Consider the following 12,925-nt stretch of genomic DNA (forward strand, 5'->3'; position numbering starts at 1 on the left):
AACCAATTCCCCAACCAATTAACTAACCAGAAAAACTCCGGGCAGATGCGTTCTAGATAGGGCAGTAATCAGACTTGGACACCCTACCCATGGTGGGTCAGTCTGTACGGGCCACAACCTGGTTGGACCCCCCCACCTTGTCCGTACCCGACACAGCCCGGGTGGGTCGCTCCTTGGCAGCAACAAGCTGGACAGCAGGGTTCGAAAAATGCAGCTGAAAGTTCCAATAATTGCCCTGCTCCACAGGCCAGTATCACTGACTTTGACCCGCTTGAACCCACGGATATTGGGGAAGCTTTTCAGGTTTTAGTAATGGAGGCGGATGAGATCAATTGGCACATGGATACCGGGGCATCTAATCATCTCAGTGACCATGCAGGTATTTGTTCTAATTCCTCTAATGTTACATCTATTAAATCTATACTAGTCGGAAACGGCCATAAAATGCCAATTATCGGATCGGGAAACACAAATTTCCCATACTCCCAAAATACCCTTCGCCTTAACAATGTTCTTTATGCTCCCAATATTATTAAAAATCTCATCTCGATCCGACAATTTACCAAAGATAATTATGTATCTGTTGAGTTTGACCCGTTTGGATTTTCTGTGAAGGATTACAAGACTGGGAGGATGTTGAGCCACGACAGTGACAGTCATCTCTACCCTGTCACTGCACCCGCTCAAGTTTCAAAACCATCTGTTTTTGCTGTTTCCACTCCCGAATCATGGCATGATCGACTAGGCCACCCAGGAGTTTTCGTTGTTGATTTTCTTTCTTCCAATAAGTTTATCGATTGTAATAACACCAGTCGCATGTTTTGTAATTCGTGTCAAGTTGCAAAACATAAACGACTACCTTTTCCTTTATCAAATTCCACTACTGTTTTACCTTTTGATATTGTGCATTGCGATTTGTGGACCTCACCTATTGTGTCAAATACAAGTTACAAGTACTACACGATTCTCATTGATGATTACACCAATTATGCTTGGCTTTTTCCACTCCGGTACAAATCTGAAACGGTCACCAAATTCATCAAGTTTCACACCTATATTAAAACACAATTTAACTTATCCATAAAATCTTTTCAATGTGATAACGGCGGAGATTTTGACAACAATACATTTTAAACCTTAGCCGACACACATGGTATTCAATTTCGCTTCTCTTGCCCTCATACCTCTCAACAAAATGAAAAAGCCGAGCGCATGATCCGACGCATCAATGAGATCATGCTCTCCATTCTCACTCACGCTTCGGTCCCTCCCTCCTATTGGGTCGAAGCGGCACACACGGCGGTCTACTTGCACAATATTCTTCCAACAAAACTCCTAAACAATCACAGACCCACAATCGCTTTATACCTTCGACACCCTACATATGAACACCTTAAAGTCTTTGGTTGTGTCTGTTATCCAAACCAAACCACAACCCGCTCAAACAAACAAACTATCTCATCAATCCGCTCCATGTGTTTTTCTCGGTTATCCTCCCAACTACCGAGGCTACCGTTGTCTAAACCTTCAAACCGGCAAAACAATTGTTCCCGTCATGTCACTTTTAATGAGTCATCCTTCCCTTTTTCCGAGTCTCCTTCTCAATCCGACTACACTGCTCTTGAAACGGACCTGTTGTTGGTGCACTTGTGTCTGTACTTTGTCTGTATTTTGTAATGTATAAAACGATGTCTTTTGTCTGTTGTGTTTACGTCTTTTGTTGTTTTTGTTTAAGTGTTGGAATGTATGTTTGACCAAGTCAACCATCCTCCTGGTTTGACTTGGCCAAACAGTCAACACCTTGTGTTTAAGATGCATGCTTCGAAGGATGTCATCGAAGGATGGATTGTATCCTTCGATGACCTCGAAAGATGATCTTTCGTTGGATACTTATGGACCTCGAAGGATATATCATCCTTCGAGGTACATATGGATCTTTCGGAGTGTTTCGATGGACTTTCTGGTCGATAGATGATCCTTCGACCAGAACTGCTTATCCTTCGTGCATGTCAACTGTTATGGGTATATATATCCCATGTGGGTTTCACTTCACAGTAAGTTCTTTGTAAGTTGTTCAAGTTCATATTGAGAGCATTTGTGAGTGAACCCAAGGTCTTGTAAGAGAGCATTTCAGTTTGGTCAAGGGCTGTAACCGTGTCCACTGAAATACAAGATAAAACTTTGATATATTGCTTGTCTACTCTTTCTCTTTGTAATCTTTGCTTTCATCTAAACTATCGGTTTGCACTCTAGCTTGGATTCCGCACTTGCTAGAGTGTTAAACATAACAAGGAACAGGTTTAACCTCAACCTCCGAGGGACCTACAAGTGGTATCAGAGCTGTGGCTCTTTTCCTTGTTAAAACCGGGTTTGTGCAAGACTTTGGTTGTGTTTGGACAAAAACTTTCTTGGTTTAGCACCCGTTTTTAGTGTGTTTCTTGCCTTTCTAACCATAAAAACGTGTTCTAAACTAACCGGGTGTGTTACGGGAAGGTTTGGGTAACTTAAAAATCTTGTTCAAAGAGGTTTGCTATTTTCCGGCCAATATTCCGGCTAAACTCCGGTGGTTGGTTGTGGATAAGAAACTTCCATTTTTGGGCATTATTTTCAAAGTCAAATCTGACTTGGTGAAAAGTTGGTGCAGAAACATCCCTTCTGCCGAAAGTTGGTTCACCAACCACATCACCTTTTCACCAACCAGTCGTCCTTTCTGTCAGTGTGTCAGACGTGTTCGAAAGATACCTTTCGAACTCGAAAGATCATCCTTCGATCAAGGAGATTCGACAGATAACCATCCTTCGAACATCTTTCGAAGTCAGCGTGTTGTCTTTCGAGTCAAGGAATCTTTTCGAAAGATACATCCTTCGAGTTACTGTTTTCCTTCGAAAGATAAGGATCCTTCGTGTAGGAGAATCTTTCGAAGTGATTGTTCGAAACTCAACAGTGATCCTTCGAACACTGTTGATCCTTCGAACAAGTGTCATCTTTCGAGCATCCTTCGAGTCTTATTTGTGTAAGATTAACAGTTTGTGATTTTCAGGTCTTTCGATCCTTGATCTTTCGGCAGTTTGTTATCCTTCAAAGTTTTAACATAGTTTGTGAAAAAAAAATTTAAATCAATTTTCACCTAATATATTAAATATAAAATGGGAACAAACGGTCAATGGGATCCCTCCGCGTGGACTACAACAACTTTGACTCCGCAATCATCAGCTACGCAATCATCAGCCACGCAATCTGCGCCAGAGTTCAACAAAACTGCATGGATGCAGGCTATTGCCCCAACTCAAGCTGCAATGATAACTGCAAATCAATGGGCATTGGTCACTAATCAAAGCAGCAGCATTCAAGCAATGATGCAGAACGATAGTGAAACTGGTACAAGCACAAAACCGCCAAAACTAAATCACATCAATGATTGGGGATGGTGGAAAGAAAGGCTGAGAACTTATGTTCAGGGGCAAGGTCAAGATCTATGGATGTGTTTCTTTACTCCATTTGAAAACGAGTTGGAAGTTGCAGGATCAAATCCAGAAACTTACAGCACAATGTCTGATGATGATAAGAAGAAGTTTGAGTTGGAAAAGAAAGCATTCATGATTCTCACGCAAGCTCTTCACAGAGATATATACCACCAGTTTGTTTACTGTACAACAACTAAAAGCTTGTGGGATATGCTTACATTGAGATGTGAAGGAAATGCTCAATCAAGGAAGATCAAGCAGGAGCTGCTAAAGAAAGAGTTTGAAGGTTTTACCTGCATGGAGAATGAAGGTCTAGCAGAGTTGTCTACAAGATTTCACCATCTGTTGAGTGAAATGTTTGCCTTCAGAGTCACTGCCACTCCACAAGAAATGGTGAAGAGATTTGCTGATGGCTTACCAGCAAAGTGGAGCAGTTATCTTGAGATCCTAAAGGAAAACGGTGTTCTGGACACAATCACCGTTTATGAGCTAATACAGAAATTGGAAAACAAAGATGTGGAAGAAAAGCTCAAGGCGAAAAGAACAATCACTCCTCAGAATCCAGAGATGTATTTCGGGATTGCAGGTGGTATTACTGGAGAAAAGCCAGCTTCTCAGCATGCTAAGCTTCAAACAGCGTTCATCTCCAACACCGGACCTTCAACAGCAAATCAATTTGATCCTTCAGCATACACGATGATGTATTCAAGACCAGATTCTTCTTCTCAACAACAACAACAACAGACAGCTCAACAATTCACACCACCTCCTTTCTTGGATCCTAACAGAGCTCAACAGCAACAACCACAACAGCAAGGATTTTATGGAAGTTCTTCAAGCTTTCAAGCTACTTCCAATCCGAACACTGTCAGATTGGACACTTCAAACTTTTCAAAAGTCAGTGTCGAGATAGCCAAGGAGCATATGGAGATGTTGAACACCTTGGTTAGTGCTTACTGTGGATTGGTTGCAGGTCAGATTGGAAATATCAATCTAACCAACGAAGATTACCAGCAAGTTGACAAAGAAGAGTTTGAGATGATGGATATAAAGTGGGCTCTTGCTAGTGCTATTCGTAGAGCTAAGGAGTTTATGGAGAGAACGGGGAGAACCAACTTGGAAAGCAATAACAACACCAAGTATGGTTTTGATAAGAATGCTGTCACCTGCTTCAACTGTGGTGAAAAGGGTCATTTCAAGTGGGAATGTCAGAAGCCACCTAAGCAAGGCAATCAGAATCCTTTCAGGAATCAAAGACAGCCTCAGCAACAACAGAACAATTCTGACAGACAAATAGTTCCCGTGGGAGGAAATACATCTGGATCCACAAACTCTAATCCCCACAGAGGATTAGTTGTTCAAGCTGATGAGATTTGCAACTGGAATCTTCAGCTTGGTGAAGGAGGAAATGGTGGAACAGCATGTTATGCCAAGGTGGTTGAAAAGGTTGAAGAACCCGTGTCTGCTGGTGAATCTTTAGAAGATGAAGATAGCTCGGGTTATAGTGGAAGTTTGGATGGGGAATCACTTGATGCAGGTGATTTATCAAGTGAGGCTTTAGACTTGGAGGTTGATGAGTTATTGGCTGATGCTGAAGCATTATGCAAGAGAAGATCTATTCTTTGCCAGAAAGCTGCTGGAACTTCCGAGAAGCTTTCTCAATTTTTCTCTGAAGATGGATCTTTTTCTTTTCATACAGCCTTTATGGCTCATGTTGAAGGACAAACCTCTCAGGTATGTGATTCTAAATCTGACTCTATTTCTGCTGCTGTTGAATGTGCTAAATGTCTAGAATATGCAGAAAAGGAAAGTCTGTTTGAAATCACACACAAACACAATCAAGAATTGATTGTTGATCTGTCTAAAGCAACTGAGGCTAACTTGTTTTTAACAAGAAATGAAAAAGAGTTTAAAGCAACAATTGCGTCATTAAAACATGATGTTTCTGAACTTCAAAAGGCTGTTTTGAGAAAACAACATGCTAATAATAACCTAATTGACACAATTGAAAAACAAATGGTAGAGTTAGCTACTGCTAGATGTGAATGTGAGACAATTAAGCAGAAATTGGAAAGCTATTCCAATTCCCGCTATGTTTTGGATCACATTATTGATGTCCAAAGGAAAAAGGGGGATGCAAAATGTATTGGTTACAAATCATGCCCTCCCCCGATGAATCACAATTATTCCAAATTGCCTAATGACGAGGATATGCCCCGTTTTGAACCTACTGTGCCACTCGGTCTAGATGACTTTGCAGCAGGCCTCGGGTTCACAACAGGTACATCATCCTCGGGGCAGTCTGTGATGTGTGTAAAATGCAACATATAAAACACATCAATTAAGGCATAAAACTAACCCTTTTTAAGTACTAATGTTGGAAAAAGAGTGTTTTTGTCTTCCTTTTGTATTTTCAGGATGAAATGAGCTCAAAATCACAAAAGAAGCAAAAAGACCACTAATTCTACCATAAATACAAGAAAAGGAACAAAAGTAGACTGCCCGGACCCTCAACGGCACCTCCCAAAGCAAAAAGGAAGAAACGGAGTCTGAACACGCCCCGTGTCCAGCGAACACGGGGGCGTGCCCAGGAAGCAGCAGAAAAGACAAACCAGTAGAAGCTTCCATTGCCCACCACGGGGCCGTGTGCAGCGAGCACGGGGGCGTGGTGAAAGTACAGCAGGCGCATTAATTGTAATTCGCAATTACAATTAATGAAGAGAGAGAGTGTCAGGCGGGCACGGGGCCGTGTCCAGCGGACACGGGGCCGTGTCCAGCCTTCTGTTCAGCCTATAAATAGAGGAGCTTGGCTTCATTCTCTATCATCCCTTGGCACACCACCTCTCTCACACCTCATCCACCACCCACCACCACCATAACACCATCATCCACCACCATCATCCATTGTCCATCGTAGAGTGTGTGAGTCGTCTCGGGATCCAAGATTGATCGTAAGAGTTCTTGACAATCAAGGCCATGTTTGCCTAAGTCTCTTACATCACTTGGTGAAGACAAGTGTTTAGTATAATACTTTTTATTTTTAATCTTTTGCACTTTTTATTTGGTTTTGTATTAATGACTTTAATAACTAGTTACTTATGTTGAAGGTGATCTTTCCTTATCGTTTGTCCGTGGTGTCTTGGCATTATTTTACTGTCTATATAAAATAAAAGATTTTCACCATTCATATCTCCACGGTCTATATGGAGGTATGTTGGCTACCTGGTCGGGGGTTAAGGGAACGGTTTGGTAAGGGTCTTGCCCTTGTTCAGCGTTTAGAGGTCTTGCTTGGGACCTGGGTCAAATTTAGTAGGATCTCCTTCAATGCCCATAGGTATTGGATGGCGGGGATCCAAACTCTTTGACCCCCTCATAAGTTAACTACTATTAATACTATAACCCGGCTATTTAGGACTGTATCCCTGCTGACTCAGACTACTTAGCCGAGGGTAACGTCACCGCCAGAAGCGGGGCCTACCACAATTTGTATTAATAACTTAATTCATTATCTTTCAATAATCCGACCCTTTAGGATTGTATCCTTGCTGACTCAAACTACTGGGTTGAGGGTAACGTCGCCTTCAAAAGAGGGGCCTACTACAATAACTAAGATAATCTCTTAAACAAGTGCAAAAGTGCGAAAATAATCAAAGGTTATACTAATACACGTGTCGGATCCAAGTGATTCATCTTGCCTATCTGTTTTTATTTTATTTTATTTTCAGCATTTAGTTAGTTTTTATTTTTCTTAGTTTAAAACAATTTTCTAACCTTTTTGATTTGATTAGACGTTGAGGATAAACCGGTATTAAAAGCTCTTGTGTCCTTGGACGACCTCGGTATCTTACCAACACTATACTACGTCCACGATGGGTGCACTTGCCCATGTGTGTGTTTAGTGTTAGTGAATATCGTGTTTTATAAATTTAAAACTTGGCTAAAAGTGTAAAAAGGGCTTAAATATATATCAAAAATATATACACACTGACACGCATCAAGTTTTTGGCGCCGTTGCCGGGGACACAAGGATTTTAAGAAAGTTAGGAATCAACGGCCTAATCATATTTTTATTTTTCTTTAATTTTTTAGGATTTTCTTAGATTTTTAGCTTCTGCAGAGCTCAGCACGGGGCCGTGCCTGGTCGGACACGGGCCGTGCTCAGCAAAGTTACTCGCAGTTTTTGTTTTTCAAAGTTACAGAAGGCTGACCACGGGGCCGTGCCGGTGCAACACGGGGCCGTGTCCAACTTCCAGTAACTGAGATCTGGAAAACAATCGCTGTATTTCCGACCACGGGGCCGTGTTCGCTCAACACGGGGCCGTGGTGAACCTTCTGACCGACATTCTTTTTTGTTTTTATTGCAGGACTTGGAACCCGACACCATCCTCACGTAGTGTATGAGCTCCAATTCCAATAAAGACATAAAAGAACCGCTAGAAGAACCCGAACGCTTTCTCAGAAAAAGGTTAAAAGCCAAAAACCAAGAGAAGGTTTCGGGTGATCCACCCCCAATGGCGGACCAACGTACCCTTATGGATTATCTACGGCCCACCGTAGGTAATCTAGGCGCCGCTATCAATGCTCCGAATGTCGAAGCCAATAACTTCGAACTTCGACCGCATTTGATACAAATGCTCCAAAACTCCGCAACCTTCCACGGGCTTGCGGACGAGGATCCTCATCTACATATAACTAATTTCTTAGAAATATGTGACACCTTTCGGATCAATGGAGCATCAAACGACGCCATACGCCTCCGTATGTTTCCGTTCTCACTAAAAGACCGAGCGAAAGCTTGGCTCAACACCCTCCCAGCTGGATCGGTAAACACCTGGGATGAACTAGCCCAAAAGTTTCTATATAAGTATTTCCCTCCTTCTAAAACTGCTAAATTAATGGCTGAAATTAATACATACTCACAAGAGGACGGGGAATCCTTATATGAAACATGGGAAAGGTTCAAGGAGCTATTACGCAAGTGTCCCCATCATGGCCTCGCAATATGGCAACAAGTATCCACTTTCTACAATGGATTGTTGCCACACACTAGGCAGACACTTGATTCTAGCTCCGGGGGACTTTTAGGTAATCGACGCCCACACGAAATATATAATCAAGTTGAGGAAATTGCTCAAACCAATTTTCAATGGCACACTCCCCGGGGAAATAAGTCTATCGCCCCGGGCGCCCATAAGGTCGACGAAAGCACCTCTTTACAAGCCCAAATCGAGGCCCTTTCTTCAAAAATAAAAAAATTAGAAATGACAAAAACAGTCTCGGTTATGGCTTGTGAAGGGTGTGGTGGGTCACATGAAAATTGGAGTTGCATGAAAGAAACGGACGATCAACAAGAAATGGTAAACTACATTGATAATAGACCTAGGCCGTCGGGTCCTCCAACGGGAACTTACAACCAAGGATGGCGAAACCACCCAAACCTTGGTTGGAGGGAAACCAGCAATAGTAGTAACCAACAAACCCAACGAACAAACTTTCAGCAATCAAGAAATGAGTCACAAAATTTCACTCAACAACAAGGTGGACGAGAAAGGCTCGAAGATACTATATCTCGCCTCGTCTCCGACACTGATAAGAAAAACTCGGAAAGATTTCTACAATTAGAATCTAATTTTAGGAATCAACAAGCTAGCATTCAAAACATAGAAAAACAAATAAATCAACTAGCACAAAATTTTTCCGAGAGACCGCAAGGCGCATTACCTAGCAATACCGAAACAAACCCAAAGGCGCAAGTTCACCTCATCACACTACGAAACCGCACCGTAGGGCCTGCAGAAGTACCTCCACCAACGGAAGAAACAATGCCAACACATCTTCAGGAAAAGAACTCTCCCCCATCACCAGAACCTACCAAGGCTCCTCGAGTTCCATACCCCGGTAGGTTAATTCGTCAAAAAACCAATGAGCAATTCGCAAAATTCGAAAGTTTGTTAAAACAATTGCATGTCAATATTTCTTTTATCGAAGTCCTAACCCAAATGCCCAAATACTCTAAATTTATGAGGGACTTCCTTACACATAAAAAGAAAATTGAAAATTTGCAATTAGTTAATTTAGGCGAAGAATGCTCTGCCCTCGTACTCAATAAACTACCCCAAAAGAAAATCGATCCCGGAAGTTTCACGATTCCATGTTCAATAGGGGAATCACCCGTTCGCAATGCCTTGGCCGACTTAGGGGCTAGCATTAACCTCATGCCCTCATCAATGTTCAAAAGGCTTGGCTTGGGAACCACGAGCCCTACAAAAATAAGCATACAACTCGCTGATCGATCAGTCAAGTTCCCACAAGGTGTCATCGAGAATGTCTTGGTAAGGGTAAGCAAATTTGTTTATCCCGTTGACTTTGTCATACTCGACATGGAGGAAGACACCGAGGTCCCCCTTATCCTAGGGAGACCCTTCCTTGCCACGGCACAAGCAGTGGTAGACATGAATGAAGGGACACTGACTTTGAGGTATGGGGACGATGAGGTGAAGTTCGGAGTTGGGAAGAAAATAGAGGACGACGACCCAGTCAATTACATGAAGGTTATTGATTCAAGCTTGGATGCCGCTCTCCGACGGTGTAACTTGGGAAGCAAGGCACTCCACTCAGAAGATATATAACCAGAAATCGGGTCTAGCCAAGGACCCTTATAAACGTGGCGCACCACGGAGGCATTCCGCGGATCTATCCTTAGTTTAGTTTAGTTTAATCTTTTAATTTTTGCAGAATAAAACACACTCATGGTGGTAATGGATGAAAAAGGGAACGAGAAAAATGGAACCATGCATGAAGAACAGAGCAACCCGACAAAAATCTCCATCACAGAAGGCTCAACACGGGCCGTGCCCAACCAACACGGCCCCGTGCTGAGCCCCTGCAGAAAAATCACCCAGTTCAGGTAACTAGACACGGGCCGTGTTCAGCGGACACGCCCCCGTGTCCAGGCTTCTGTTTCAATTCTGAAATTTTTGTTACTGGCACTTGACCACGGGGCCGTGCCCGGTGAACACGGGGCCGTGTCCAGGATGCCAGTAACATAAATCTTTGTTTTTTAACACACTTTTATACATTCTAATCAACCAAAAATATTATTTTTGGACACATTGGGGACAATGTGTAATTTAAGTGTGGGGGGGATGCTAAAACCTTGAAATTTTGCAAAATCCTAAACACAAGCCTTACACAAAACTCTATTGGAACCGCTAAACACCCCAAATTTTTTTCAAAAACTTTTTCATTTTTTTTATTTACTTGTCTTGGTTTAAGTTGGGAATAACAAGTTCTAAAAAGGTTATATTTTTACAAGTTTACAACCGATAGCGTCGTGATAAAAAAGGAACCAACATAAGAAAATTATGAAACAGCATAACAAGTCTAGTTTAAAATTCGATTATATATGCTTGGTCACATTAAAAACCCATTCCCACAAAAGTGAGTTTTGAGCCTTTATTGAGCATAAAAATACACATATTTAGATTAAATGCTCATTTTTCGTTTCTTGTGTGAATAGCCGCTCGGTCCTTACAAATCTAGAACTTGCCACGACGATACATTCCCGGTCCTTACCAACTTAAACCCAAGTAAGTAAATGATGGAGGCATTAGGACTAACCATTTTTCTTTCAAAACCATTATTTTTCATTTTTTTTTACCTACCCAAAATCCCCCTAGAAAACCCCTTTGAGCCTAAACCTTTCATTTCATTACCCCAAAAACCATTTTTACCCACCAAAAAGCCCTTTTCATTTTTTTCACCCTTTATTTTAGTAACAAGCTCGGTTTTTCGTCAACTTGCCCTTTCATGTGACATCAAAAAAAAATAATATATATATATATATATATATATATATATATATATATGATGAAGTCAAAAACAAACAAAAGCTACAAGAGCTTGTTTGGAGAAATACTTCAAAAATAATAGGTCACTAAAAACAAGGTATTTTACGAAAACCGACACTTGTTACGATTTTCACCCTTTTTTACTAACCACTAACCAACCACCCACCTTTAAACCCAAGCCTTCACCCAAAAAGTCCTCTTGATATTTACAAAGGAGGAGGATTGATTGCTTGGCAAGCCTATGGAAAGACGTAAGTTCCGTGCCGCTCTCGAGTGATTCACTAAAATATACACCTTCGGCCGAGTGTTGAGTGATCTCCCGTGAGGTATGTGAACTTGTATATAAATGGAATTTTAATAAGGCATGCTATGCCCAAATAAGAAATTTATCTTATGAAAAGTTCAAAATAAATCATAACGAATAGGATTGTAAATAAATAAAAATAAAGCCTATAAAAACCTTGGATTCCCGACACTCTAGGACAAGCTAAAAACTTCTCTTCTACCTATTCCATTTGGGAGTGTAAGCCACATTTAAAGAGTTTTGCTTGAGGACAAGCACAAGTTCAAGTGTGGGGGTATTTGATGTGTGTAAAATGCAACATATAAAACACATCAATTAAGGCATAAAACTAACCCTTTTTAAGTACTAATGTTGGAAAAAGAGTGTTTTTGTCTTCCTTTTGTATTTTCAGGATGAAATGAGCTCAAAATCACAAAAGAAGCAAAAAGACCACTAATTCTACCATAAATACAAGAAAAGGAACAAAAGTAGACTGCCCGGACCCTCAACGGCACCTCCCAAAGCAAAAAGGAAGAAACAGAGTCTGAACACGCCCCGTGTCCAGCGAACACGGGGGCGTGCCCAGGAAGCAGCAGAAAAGACAAACCAGTAGAAGCTTCCATTGCCCACCACGGGGCCGTGTCCAGCGAGCACGGGGGCGTGGTGAAAGTACAGCAGGCGCATTAATTGTAATTCGCAATTACAATTAATGAAGAGAGAGAGTGTCAGGCGGGCACGGGGCCGTGTCCAGCGGACACGGGGCCGTGTCCAGCCTTCTGTTCAGCCTATAAATAGAGGAGCTTGGCTTCATTCTCTCTCATCCCTTGGCACACCACCTCTCTCACACCTCATCCACCACCCACCACCACCATAACACCATCATCCACCACCATCATCCATTGTCCATCGTAGAGTGTGTGAGTCGTCTCGGGATCCAAGATTGATCGTAAGAGTTCTTGACAATCAAGGCCATGTTTGCCTAAGTCTCTTACATCACTTGGTGAAGACAAGTGTTTAGTATAATACTTTTTATTTTTAATCTTTTGCACTTTTTATTTGGTTTTGTATTAATGACTTTAATAACTAGTTACTTATGTTGAAGGTGATCTTTCCTTATCGTTTGTCCGTGGTGTCTTGGCATTATTTTACTGTCTATATAAAATAAAAGATTTTCACCATTCATATCTCCACGGTCTATATGGAGGTATGTTGGCTACCTGGTCGGGGGTTAACGGAACGGTTTGGTAAGGGTCTTGCCCTTGTTCAGCGTTTAGAGGTCCTGCTTGGGACCTGGGTCAAATTTAGTAGGATCTCCTTCAATGCCCATA

At 41.8% G+C, this 12,925-nt stretch overlaps 1 non-coding gene across 1 annotated transcript; it reads right to left on the reverse strand.

Moving 5' to 3' along the window:
- Positions 1-8,353: 8,353 nt before the first annotated feature.
- LOC118486023 lies at positions 8,354-8,460 on the reverse strand. Its single transcript, XR_004877880.1, has one exon. It is a non-coding gene; the product is annotated as a small nucleolar RNA R71 (small nucleolar RNA).
- Between the last annotated feature and the right edge of the window lie 4,465 nt (positions 8,461-12,925).

This window comes from Helianthus annuus, chromosome 13 (assembly GCF_002127325.2).
Source record: "Helianthus annuus cultivar XRQ/B chromosome 13, HanXRQr2.0-SUNRISE, whole genome shotgun sequence".
Classification (NCBI taxonomy): Eukaryota; Viridiplantae; Streptophyta; class Magnoliopsida; order Asterales; family Asteraceae; genus Helianthus; species Helianthus annuus.